The sequence below is a fragment of the Zootermopsis nevadensis genome, unplaced genomic scaffold (genome assembly GCF_977971745.1).
Source record: "Zootermopsis nevadensis isolate Lab colony 2312 unplaced genomic scaffold, Znev_1.0 Znev_ptg000018l, whole genome shotgun sequence".
Classification (NCBI taxonomy): domain Eukaryota; kingdom Metazoa; phylum Arthropoda; class Insecta; order Blattodea; family Termopsidae; genus Zootermopsis; species Zootermopsis nevadensis.
In genome coordinates this window covers 460554-474920 of record NW_028259150.1, presented here as the reverse complement: position 1 = coordinate 474920, position 14367 = coordinate 460554, and the positions used below count along the sequence as shown (strand labels likewise).

Here is a 14367-nt window from a genome sequence, read left to right as displayed (position 1 = left end):
CCTAAATAATTCTATGGAGAATAATCCTTCTTGAGAAGACAATATTCGATGAAGCAGTCAAGAAATTCCCATCTTTTAAGTAGTGGGTTGAAGATTTATTACCATGTTCACAAGAACACGCAACTGGCCTCTGTTCTGGGTAAGATGAATCCTTTCCACATCCCGTCATATCCTAATCAGCGTGGTCAGACTGGCATCCCACGGGCCACATCTAGCCCAATACAACTTTTAACCAGGATCACAAAATTATTTGTTAATTTGTTACTAGTTTGCACAATCTCCTACTTTTTACTGCAAAGGATTTTAAAAATGTCGCTATTCTTAGCTTATCTACTGTTTTCAAAATAGGATTCTTAGCTTATCTATTGTTTTATTTGTAAGTTCCACACATGCTTTAAAATTCTACCGTAAAATATCAGTTTTCTAGGTAATTGCGTCAGTTTCAAGCTGTTGTAAGTGCAAATTTGAAATAATAGTATTAGTTTGTGCATATTTCAGTAAAACGTATTTGAGTTTATATTACGGTAATTTGTCATTTCTTAATAAGTACTATTAAAGATAACGAAAGAAGGTTATTAATTTTAAAAGGTGGTAGCAGGATAGGTTTTTTGGCCTTTAATTCAACGAGAGAAATATTCTTGGCCCAAGGGGAGAAACGTTGGACCACCGTGCCCTCATTTATTGAGATATTTTATAGCTGATGAAAGACTCTCGGGCAACAAGCCACGTCAAGTAGCTGCATGGTGAATGAACCATTTCTTCCGCCAACGTTTCGAGAGCCATCTCTGCTCTCATCCTCAGGGCAGCTGCGAAACGAAACTGGTCCTATGTAGCACGCTCGCCGATGGGAACTGCCCTGAGGATGAGAGCAGAGATGGCTCTCTAAACGTTGGCGGAAGAAATGGTTCATTCACCATTCAGCCAGCTGATGCGGCTTGTTGCCCGAGAGTCTTTCAACAACTTCATTCGCCACGAAAGCTTCACTTTATACATATTTTATTGCCTTCACAAATAGGAATATATAAGTTTAGGTCGCCCAAGCCGTCTCTACCTTACTGGTTTGTAAAATATGTTTCGTGCATATTTTTTTCTCATACTACATCTTCCTGTTACTATAGCTCACTTTGTTCCAATTTATTTTTTAAACAACATCATTCTATGTTCTTACCTTGAGGTGAAAGAGCAAATCTTACACCTATACAAAACAACAGGTAAAATTTAATTTGTGTATATTTTAATCTTTATGTTCCCTTATAGACATTATGTTAAACTATTTTGAGCTGAATGATACCAAGCGAACCCTGAATTCACTCTACTATTAATTTCTTCGTGAATGCAACTGTTCGAGCTATATTTGTAATATTATCAGTAGGCAAATCACTGTCAGCAGTTCACACATCCGACAGGAAACAAGCATCATCAGTTTTCCAATAACAGCCAATTCTTCAAGTTATGCGTGCGAAAATAAAACGACACATGAACAAAACCCTCTTACATCTCTACACAGATGGTTAATATTTGAATACATGTAAACAATTAAGGGAATCTAGTGGATTAATTACCTAGTAATGTATTAAATATCACTAACAGCTTCTAGGAAAGTCTTTCGTATCCAGTAGAAGCCGTTTGCTTACTAAGCATAACGAACGAAATTATTGAGAAAACTAACATTGATAATTTAAAATAGTCGGGTTGAGTGATAAATAAAAACATTATTATCTGTTATTCAGCAAATATTTATGGTACTCACTAACACGTCCAGAATTATACGCTAAAAATGCATTAATACACATTAAACATTTAGTAAAGTGCAACATCACAAATCCTCTTTATATACAGCAGCACAAGCGAGATAAAATTTTTTGTCGTAAATTGAAGTGTACAGAAACAAATTCGGGATCAAAAAAATTAGCATTCCTGCTTCGTATTATGAAGATACCGGGTTCAAATCTCGGCCCTAAAACCGGCTAAGCTCAGGTTTATCGTTGTTCTACTCAGTACCTCCAGAAAAATACTGTTATAATAACTTAAATTAAGCCACGGCATTTTCCTTCTGTTAATATTTTCAATTCATTAATCATCCTAACATTCGAAGATCTAGTCTGAAATACTGATAGCCTCGTTAAATTAACCACTAATTCAATTTATATAATACACAATTTAAATAATTCAGTTCAATACATATTTTCCATTATGACAAATGTAAGGTATGCTAAAGCATTGCACCGTCGCCATATTTCTTAAAGAATTATAAATTATGACTATTGACAATATTTCATATAAAATTTTACATTCCCTTCTGTAATGGAGCAATAATTGTCGGCATCGGACGGAAATCTAAACATGGATAACGCTCGACAGCCCTGTTGTTATATTTCAATCTACAAAAATGTTATTATCATACAAATCTTCAGAATTCAGAAATAAGTTGTTCACACTCTGAATTTCGCACAGGTACATATCGGTATTATATTGTAGAAAATTAATCATTCGGCGTTCATCTCAAATTTCTTTAAAATTTATAATTTGTTTCAAAGTTGTTCAGGGTGGATACTGACACAAATAGACGTATGTACAAACCTGTCATTGTAGGATTTCAGGTTTCCACAGCGATGAGTCCGAAGATGGCAGTCTTCTGGATTATTGCACCGTGCAGTTTGGTAGAAGTTTACCAACGTATCAGAGGTATTTGCAGAGTCCTGATGATGGAGGCATCAAGGACTTCTGAAATGTTGGTGAACTTCTTCCAGACTACACGGCGCAACGACCCAGGGGACAGTCATCTTCAAAACTATCTTTCCTCATAAAATAAATAGGCTGGGGTAAAAGTAACATGTTACGAAGTATGAGTCAAACGTTAAGAATCAGTTAGAGTAGTTGTAATTGTTGTTGTAAATAGTTTAAGTAAATATGACAAAACATAAATGTTTTTATTTATTGTATGCGTTAAATTACCAAAATTATTCAAGGGCATTGTTCATGTTGGTTATATAAAATATATGATCATTTACAATTAATTACCGTCTGCTTCTACTAATTGCAAAAGGTAATACGAAAATAAGTTAGTATCAAAATTGCCACTTATCACAATCGAAAGCATTACTTTGAGTCATGCCAATAGATGAATGGATTTTTATGTCGAAATTTAAAAATGGCAGGACGATGACAAGAAACGAAAGGCTCTAATAAGTGACTTGACATTTATAAGGCAGGGAAACGAGTAACATAAACACACATAAATTTGCTTCCGCCTACCTGTGATTTAACTGCTTAGGTTTATAGATTCCTTTCACATAAGACTTGTACTATTTTTTGTTAATTTGGGTTATCCACAAGATACATAAACCTCTTTAAGCAGTCAGTAGATATCGTCAATGTTTTTTGTGTAACCAAATACAGTATAAAGGCATTAACCTCAAACACGACATAAGGAAATATTGTTTCTTCCTCTTGGAATGGTTTTTGCTTATGTATTTTGACAACCAATACATTTTATAATTAGACTTCTCTTTGCAGTTCAGCTCCTCTTACATGCAGAGTGCGCCATAAAATATCTAGCTTCTACAACTGCAATAAACTTAACCTTCGCGTCTCTTAAACTGCATCTCAACCATGCAAACATACACCCAAAGAAACCGGGAGTTTATTTCTTTGCTGTAAAGTATCCCGATTTCCATAACGAACCATCGTTTTTTTGTAGTAAAATCTCCTTTACAGCATCTCTTGAATGCAAGTTTGTACTGAAATTCGAAGAATGTTGGGTTTCCTTTCAGACCTTTGAAATAAATTAGTTCACATGAAAAACTCAACACATCTATTGCATGTTGTCTCGAGCATTAAGGGAAACATTTATTACAGTCAGCAGGGCCCTATATTTTACATCATAAAAGTTTTACAGAACTAAAATTATGGCATCCTTCTTTATTCTAGAACAATATATTAATTTAACACATTCAAAAACTACGTCCACACTTACTATTCAAAATTCTTCCCAACACATTTTTCGCTACGTTAAAGAAACACGAGTTTTGGTACAGATACTTAAGAAATACTCGATTAGCGAAGCAATCTTTATATTAAACTTTTACTAAGAAAAACGATTCAGATGCTCTTTAATAGAATTGCAGGGCAGGTCACTTGGGTTCTGCTTTGCGGAAATGTGGCTTGTCTCACTGCTTGGGCTTTCGTTTCTAATGATGCCGTAATGAAAGCGAGCCAGAGATTTCGCAGAGGAACACAAGTTTTATATTTAATTTAATAATACTGTACTCTTTTTATATGATCATGCCCTTCTCTCTAACCACAATAGCGTTGCGTGAAAATGAGTAGATAATATAAAAGAACAATATTTTTCAATTAGTTTAACTGCATTAAATGTTAAATCGATAACAATAAAATAAGCTGGATTTTTATCAAAACTTCTGAAGCCACCGCCACTTCCAGACCTTAAATTTTTGTGAGAGGGATATAACTGTAATAACCTTCTAATTTGATTTATATTTATTTCTTGGCATACGACTAAATCTAGCTTACGTTGTTTCAAAACGCGGTAACTACGCTCTAACCTTAAGCTCTGTAGTGTACTTGAGAGACAATCGCTGTTGTCATAGGAACAAGCCTTTCCTTAACGTCAAACAGGCCACAGATTCATGTACTTATTAATTTTTCGTCAATACTGTCACGTTTATTGTTGTCGAATGGAACAAATATTTCTGTGATAATCATAATTAACATTAACATTGACTTTATAATTATTATCTTATTGACTCAATAATATGAAAAGTGGGCCAAAATTTAAAATTACCTTTAAGTACGATTTGCCGTCGCCATGTGAAATTAATTAAAAGTTAAATATATGAAATAAAATTAATCTTCCGAGGAGTACATAATGGTTTCAAATCAAGCCATGAACGTAGATTATATATTTCCTCTTTAAGCATATCAGTTTCCACTGTTAAATTCAGAACATATTTATATTTTCTTTAATACTCTTCAAAACCCGAAAATCTACAGACTGATATTGTATCAATGTAAGACGCTGTTGTATACAGAGAGCTGGGAGTTATGCTCGAAATTACAGTCAAATGGAAAGTTTTAATTTAAAAACAAACTTTGTTCTGAGGTTCCATCTGACACTGAAAAAGTTTTGATACAATAAATTTCATTTACATCTATGAAGCAGTCAAGCCAAGAAAGAGCAACAGGCATTTAAATATGCTTTATAAGTGGTTTAATGTTACACAGAGTGATGAACTTTGTATCTTATTCCTACATATTTTAATGAATCCGTACTAAAAAACTTACCTTTCATTCCATACGTCCACAGCTATACGTAGTCTGGTGACTAATTTCATACACACATCATATTATTACGTCACCAAAGAAATGCAGACATCAACGTCATTTGATTCTGAACGCACAAGACAGTATGTAAGCACACTGCAGGTGAAGGTTTGCTTCCAGCGTTACAGACAACTCTCAGGCAGTGACGTCAGCTTCATTTCCGCCCTTTTACAAACCCGTCTTCAATGAGTTTCCACAACTAGCTCTGAATGGCGTGGTGCTCAGTTAAACACCAGGTCCGACTTTACCTTCACCTTAACGCAGTTCTTTCACAGAACTTCCACATCTGCCACATCTCTTGAAATTCATCAAGTATAATCATCATGTTATTCAGCGCTACAGAATCTCAACAGTTAAGATAGCGCCATTAATTAAACAAAGGAAATGGATATGAGACTTGGCTTCTCATCGTAATAAAGGAAAACGGATTGTGGGTATTGGAGAACTTGATACTTAAGATAACACGAACTTACGAGAGAGAAAGTGATGAAAATCTTGAGGAGATTTGAAAATTGGAGGCTTCATCATTTTTACTCTTGGCCATATATTATTAAGGTGATTAGATAAATGAGATGGATGGGACATGTAGTACGAATGTGAACACTGAGAAATTCTCAAAAAAATAGTCGGAAAAATTAAAGAACTAGGCCGAAATTGGAAAATAATATTAAGTGAATTTGAAAGAACGAGGGTTTGAGGATGCTGATTGAATTTACATGGCTCAAGAAGAAGATCATTACTGAGGCTACCAGACACAGAGCCGTTTTCTGCAAAACGAATCTGTAATCGAAGCATAGAAAAGTACATTAACGGAACAGCTGATCTACTAAACTAAAAATATTATGTTCTCATTTGAATGTAAACTGATTATTGCTGTGTAGTAAATGATAATCTGTGTACTACTTGGTTATAATTTGGTACGAACATATAGGTGATTATCGATGCTACGGATGAATTTGTAGGCTTTATGTTCAGTATAGGAGCGAGTAGGTTAGGAGTGAGATTTGTTTATATAAGATGGAAATACGTGTACGACTTAGCCACCCTGTTCCTCCACCCTTCCACTATAATCCAGCCAGCCACTCTCATCCCTCCTGAAGACGAAGGCAGCAGATTTCTCTGAGACGTTGGTAGACAAATCACCTAGACGATGCAACAATCTAAACTTTTACCACCGTGAAAATCTCTCTTATAACTAATTTAACAATGCTATCTAAACATAAAATTAATTAAATGTTCAATCTGAAGTGCCGATGAACGAGAATGTGACGGTAGCGGATGTCAACATGTTATTCCGACAATGACATGGAATAACTGAAAAAAAAAAATAGGGAAACTTCAGAGAGGAAAACCTATATTCGAGCCAGATGATTAACAGATTAACGCAACGACATAATTACCCCATAACAGAGATCATTCCTGGGACAGCTGAGAGTCATTTTGATGACCAAAAAATTATCCGTTTTTGTGAAATCCGGAAGTTTATTCAATGCGTCGTAAACTCCGTCAATGGACCCTATTCAGAACCCTTGTAATATACTTCACACATTCACATTTCTGTAGTACATTTCTAACTTCACATAGGACCTGTCTCTCAAATAATCTTTTGTCTTGAAGCTTCTCGACATGCATTTCTTGCTTTCCGCCCTCAGACCAAAAACTCTGACAACAGTAGGCAGTTCAAACTGCACACCACTGTCATAAATCTTCAGCTTTAAGTCCTGATTATGAGTCTAGCTCCTTGTATCTTCTTAGATCCAACAATAAAATTCACAACCGACTACAACTACGCTGACATCTTGATGGACACAATTAATGATATGTCATATCCACAGTTGCATTTCTCTAATATATTAAAATCGTGACGGAAGATACTTCAGTGACTTAAAAGTGTTCAAAAAAGTAATCGATGAAGCACCAAATAAAAAGTATCTGGTCCTTTGGTGACTGCATTAGTCAGGTGCCTCGTGTATACAGAAGATCGGCGCATTGAATTCTGAAGCCGCGTGTACCGACTATTTTTCGTGTTTTTGTTCAGTCAGTTCAGAGAAGGATAACCATGGTCGAGCGGACTTGTGTTTCGTCTCGTCCCCTAGTTCATGGGATCCGTAGAAAAGAAGGAAACAGTCGAAGGAAGCAAGAAGTAAATAATCCAGAAGTAAAGAAAGACAAAAAGAGGACAGAAACAGAAGAGAGATGAAGAAAAAGAAATGATATGAAAAAGATTTAAAAACAAGAAACGGGAAGTGCGAAAAAAATTAAATTAAGATGTGTGTATGCATAAATCCATCTTTTTATGCTTTATGTGCAAAAACTGAAAACATGACGAGGAGATGAACATTGCACCAGCAAAATTATTCATTTTGTCTCTGAAACTACCGGGTGAATTAAGATTATATGATATTGAGGGTTATAAAGAATGCTTAATCTTCGTTTATATTCATCAAATATAACCAATAACTTGCAGTTTTATTAGAATTTATTGAGCCTCCCAAAGACGGGTCAAAGTACAAATTTTGATAGGTTACGGAATAACTATTGCTTCAAACATATTCGATATGACGAAGCAGACCTATAAGGAAAAGCACATTATAGTTCTGTGCAGTATTAACAGTATGTTCGTATCTTGAATAAATTACAGTCAAGGCCAGCGAGATACGACAAATTATACAGAACGCATTTAGGAATGCTGTACTGCTGTGAGTGTGCCAAATTGGGATACACATCACTGGTCCTGTTGGTCTTCAGATTTAAGCAATTTTGTATTTGAAATTTGCATTTTATCACTATTTATTTGTTTCCAAATCTGAATTTGTTGCGTACTTAGTTCGTTTAATCAAATATATTCAACAAATCATTGCATTTTACGAGAAATTCTGACATTCCAGACGTCCTTCGGCTGAAATTGTCACATTCTCACGTGTATTCAACTCTGCCAAGCGTCTCAGGAGCTAATGCATATTTAATAACCATCTGATGTTTCTCTAAATTCTCCAAAATCGGTACACCTGACTTTTAACCCGCTTAATGTTTACATTAAATTCTCCATATTTGAATACCTTCTATGTACTTTTAACTAGATATTTTCAGCTTGTTTTTCAATCACTAAATAATGATCAGTATTGCAGTCAGCTCCTCTGTGAATTCTATTATCAATCATATTTCAGTTGCCTGTCATCTTTTGTCAATTGAAACATTATTAGTCATGCTATGGCTGTTCCAAGTAGGGTAAATATGCTTAGATCTACGTACGTTATGATGTGATGCTGCTACTTTTACTGTACGGACGAAACGAAGAAGAAAGCATAAGTGGATCTCTGGGCGATACGTTGTGACGATGGAAGGTGGATGAAATTGACCCGGGATCGTGGCCAGTAACGGGATTTTGGCATCAGCGTTATATATATATATATATATTCTGTATGTGCAGACCTCTGTATCTGATTTAATTTGACGTGAATAAATCAGGGTTGACAATCCAAGGTCGCAAACCCGACCCACGTTACAATATATATGTATGTGTGTGTGTGTGTGTGTGTGGAAGAGACAGTACACCGTAAACCGGTGATCAGAATCACACCAACTTAAATTTGTAGATGAAAACAACTCAAATAATTTCATTTAATCATCATCAGCTTCCTTTTCAGTCGTGGTATCAATATTTATGGTACTAATAGACCCACATATCGTCAGTCGTGTAAGAAAAGATCTCAATACGACTCACTGCCGTTATTAATAGAGTTAATTTCATTAATCTCTGAAGATTACTGCCTTCTGGGATGTTGCGGCTTGAAGTCTGTTAGAAATTTACGGACGTTTCATAGGTGCTTACTGCCTCAATTACCAGGACAATAATGACTAGACAAGACTAGATGGCGCAACAATCCAGAAGACAGTCATCTTCGTAATAGCCGCCGTGAGAACCTGAAATCTCACCCTTGTTTGAAGTCTTTTTTTCTGTTATAAGGTAGGTACTGAAGTTGTAACCTAGTCCCCCTAAACATGATCGAACTAGTGCCTGTCTTCACGACCCCATACGAGGCCTTCTGTGTTCCTTCGTCAACATTTTATTTTGTTTATCTATAACTAAGGATATTATAGATAAACTCGAAATATTTCATGTAATTACAACGCGGTTTGGATAGGTCCAAATCATCTGTCATGTCCCGAGTCTGTGAGAGTTCCATAACACAGAATGTATTTCCTGTGTAAGGCTTATTAGCCGTGCGCCCGGACCCAAAGCTGAGGGACTGACGCTGTCAGCGTTGCGCCAATGTTTCTTCAACAACGTCGTACTTGCAGCTACCGTCCGTATCTGAGGCTGTCTTCTGCATCATAAACCTGAAGTCATGTCGTGGAGACAATGGATCCAAATACGCATTTTTGTTTCCAGTCCCATAATCGTCGATGTTTCTTATGCAGGTCTACATTTCTTTTATTCTCAGACACTCTCAATAAATACTAGGTAATATTCATAGTCTCAAACCACATTATTCGCCAACAGTGAGTTCATCTGTGTTCATTAATAACAGATTAGTTTTTTATGGTTTACACATGGAGGTGTGATCCATTGCCCGCCCAGAAAGAGTAATTATTGAAGTCTTTTGGTGGGGTTCCACTTCGCATCCGATAACAAGATGGGGGAACCAACAGCTTTATGTAGATTCAGAACCATAACTGAACCCTCAGGTTCGGGAATGAATGCATTGTTCAGAAGTTCGGGGGGGGGGGGGGGAGACCGACTCCGGCTGGTCTTGAACACGAACCACCTGCCTTCAAGCCTCCTTTGACTATGAGATGACTTCATCGCCAAATGCTGCTTAAGCAAAATAAAGTCGAGAGGTATTCTGTTATAGAAGAACAAGAATGTCACACTCAGCAGAAACAAGCCTTCGAGTCATTTCACCTGGCCTGCAGACGTGAGTATCCCCATTCTCGCGTTTACACGACGGACAAAACTCTTGCTTCAGGGATCATTGACCTGAGGACAAGACGGAGAAAGAAAGAAAAAGAGACAGATATAGAGGGATTTTCTCTTTCTCCCCCACAGACATACAAACACACAGACATACTACACTTCCCACCATTCCTCTTCCTTCACTCCCCGCTTCGACACTTCGTAAGTACACGTGAACTGGTCCAGTAGCGAGTAAAATTATGCTAGGAATTTTCATCTTCCTTCCCTACTTTGATTGCAAGTGTAACTGAAACAGCGCGAGTGTACCAAATGTCTTGGTCAAATTGTTAGCACTCCTGCCAGAAGTCCCGAATTCAAACCTCAGCTCAGAAACCGACTATCCTGAGGTGTTAAACCTGCGTCCTTCAAAGCAAATGCTGTGATAGGTCACAGCAGCTTTCTTGAAGGCACATTTCCATCAGACAACACCGCACTACAACCCAGAAGACAGCCATGTTTGTACTCACTGCCGTGAGAACCCCAGGTAATACTCTTCCTTGTGGATCCTGCAATTCCACGCTGCAGTTGATGAAGAGTAGTTATAGAAACCACGGATGGAACAGAATTTGGACCGAATAGGTAAGAGGCATTTTGAGACACAAGAAACGTTTATTCAAACGTCCTCTTGATGTTTAAACAAGAAGGTAATAATGCTACAGCCTTACCATTTACCGACTAGTTGACTTTTCATAATCGTTCAGCAGTCCTTGTTAAAAGGCGCCCAAAGGCTGTATACCGCTAATTCAATAATCGCTACAGGAACCTGTTCTGAACCAATTCACATCATCAGTTCCCACTATCTGACATTCAATTTAAGATTATCTTCTCACGGAGCAAGTTGGTATAACGGTCAAGCTATACACTTATACTTGGTTCTTTCCGTGTTCAAATTTCGGCTTTACTATAGAGACATTTTCTCGTCTCTCTAGCGAATTCTGGGTTAAAACGCTAAAGTTTTCTTTCGAATAATTTCCAGCACATATTTCATGATCAAATTTGCATTCATAAAAAGCTACATAGCCTCTGTAACTCAAAGAGCATCATTAAATGACCTGAGACTCAATCAGTCGATATTAGTATTCGTCTTCGTAAACATACTTGTTTCCAAAGAAGTCCAACCAAGATATATTTCAGGAAAAATTTTATTATTAATTTCTTGTTTCCTCTATAAGTCCTAACCAAGGGACTTGCGATATTGATGAAGAAGACAGTCATCTTCAGACTCACCACCGTGAAAACCTCAAATCCTACAACACCTACCAAAACTAACTCCATGGAACAGTCCTTCACACTAAGATGACAGTCGCTCAGCTGATGAAGACATCCCCACATTTATGGAATTAAACTTTTATTGCCGGAAGAATTGTCATGAAACCTGAACCACTTAATCCGATAAAAATCCTCACTTGCTATTACATATATTTCCGATCCATTTTAATAATATCCTCCTACAGTTTGTCTTCCATTCAGTGTCCCCTTTTACCTACCTCTCCTTACACGTACTGCATGTCCCTCCCACCTGATTTCCCTTAATTTCATTAGCATATTAAACCATCTGTAGATATAAAAATATTACAAACTACAAAGGTGTTTCATTTTATATACCCTCCTTTTATCCTCAGGGGTCCAACTGTTCCCCTCAGCACCTTGTTATCAAATATCCACAGTCTGCGTCTTTCCCATAGACTGAATCTTGGTTATGAAGTCTTGTTATTTACGATATTGGTCAGACTGCCATTTATTTAGTGAATCCCTTTGTGGTGCTACTAGGATCAGAAAAGCCATCAATTACCCCTCCCGCTCCATTAAAGTGATAGAATTTGGCTTTGATATTTCCAACGTGTCATGGATATTAAGTTAAAATATTAATATTTATAGCCCGCTTGCTTTCAATGAGGATGAGATGACGGATCATGTACCATACATTTAAGGTGGTTTAAAATTTATTGAAAAGAAAAGATGAGAAATACATAAAACATTATATTAGATATTGTTTTTATTCTGGACTAAATTCACCTTTCTCTATATTAAAATGAAGACAACGTTTCAAGGGATGAATATTTCCCCTGTCTTCGGATGACAAAAAATCTACTCTGTTGGATCCTCTAGAAGGGCTAAACCAGATCTCTGGCTTCATGGCTTCATTTTAAGACACAGAAAGAAAGAATTAATAGAGAAAAACGTCAACATTGTTGTATACTTGCAACATTTTGTACGTACAGCCTTATATAGAGATATTATACACTATTACAAACACAATTACGTAGACTTGTAATTCAATCCTTGATACATAACCTATTGTTCCGACCGAACTTCTATTGGGATAGGTCATAAAACGTTACTTATGTAAACAATAAAGGAACATATTCTGTATGATTTGAGGTTTTCACGGCGGTGAGTACGAAGATTTCTGTCTTCTGGGTTGTTGCACAGTGTAGTATGGTAGATGTTTACCAACGTTTCAGAGGTCATACTGCCTCCGTCATCAGGGCAATGACGGAGGCAGTATGACCTCTGAAACGTTGGTTAACATCGACCAGACTATACGGCGCAACAACCCAGAAGACAGAAATCTTCATACTCATCGCCCTGATGACGGAGGCAGTATGACCTCCGAAACGTTGGTAAACATCTACCATATTACGCGGCGCAACAACCCAGAAGACAGAAATCTTCATACTCATCGCCCTGATGACGGAGGCAGTATGACCTCCGAAACGTTGGTAAACATCTACCATACTACGCGGCGCAACAACCCAGAAGACAGAAATCTTCAACATCATATTCTGTTTTCAGAACTGCGTATACGAAAGAGACCTTGTGTCATCTTGAATTTGTAGCTTTCCAGCAGCTGCTGATACGGTTTGGTCCAGGAGTGGAAGATTCCAGAATTTGTAAACGTCATCGAGTTGCTTAAATCCACTTCTAAAGCGTGACTTACTTCATAGATCTTAGCACTGCGTAAATTCGTTTAGTGGGTCAATTCATTTATAGGAAATTTAACGATGCTGTAATTATTGCAAATGATATTTATCGTCATGTTAGATCTGAAGATCGCTGTCGACGTGAGCTGGGAAAGGTAGGAAATAAAACCGTCATATTGAGGAAAAGCAGAAAATAATTTCCCGGGTTTTCGTTTCCCGAATTCAAAGAAGGAGAGTTTCTGCTGGGCTTCTGATCTGTGGCTGAGTTGATTCTGTGCACATTGATAGACATTTTTAACGTATTATATTACATAACGACACTGTGTAAGTTACGTAGGGTAAATTGAGGATAATCATGAATGCTGAGTTAGGAAGAAACTAGCAGAATGGGGTTGTGGCCTACTTTTACATGTCATTCCAGCACTTGCCTAGAACTGAGGAAAAATACATACATTTCAAGGTCGCTGTTTCCTACGTAAATTACACCTAATTTATAAGTTTAAAAGGATGTGGAATTAAATATTGCCTATTTTAAGCTAGCCTAAAACACAGGCGTTTATTAGGACCTCATTAATGCCACGAAAAATACAATCAGAATGGCAGATCTCAACACAGATATTCGAACACGTGACACCGAACATTGAATAATGACCAATGGACCAGAACGTCAGGGATGTACAAACTTCGATTATCAGTACCTTGTACATTAGTCCATTGTAAACCATTAATGTCAACACATTACAGAAGGCAAAAGGAGATGAGGGTTTCTTCCGGTCATTATAATGATAAAACAAGTATGTCTCATATTATGAAACTATTTATGGATGTGATAGACTGAAATTTGTATTTATTTGTCTTTTCTTAAAGTATATTTGTTCTGTTATGGAACGCTGTATAATAAAGAATAATGTAGGCTTACTCCCTCCAAATGCAGTGTTTTTAATGGTTTCGGAAACATGCGTATGTAAATTTGGCTTCAGAAAATAAGTCTAACATGACCTCTAATCTCACTAACCCAAGACACAATCATTGAAACATGTAAATTAGTAACAGAAAGGTGGTCAGTTCGAAGTGAAGTATAGCCGATGTTAAATGGTCGGAAGAACACTTAAAACTGTCACAGTATTACATTCGGAACAATTA

At 36.9% G+C, this 14367-nt stretch overlaps 1 protein-coding gene across 1 annotated transcript in view; it reads right to left on the bottom strand.

Annotated features, from left to right (window-relative positions):
• LOC110827462 (uncharacterized) overlaps positions 1 to 14367 on the bottom strand; it is a 142473-nt gene that overhangs the window by 113959 nt on the left and 14147 nt on the right. The gene's annotated exons all lie outside the window — the stretch shown is intronic.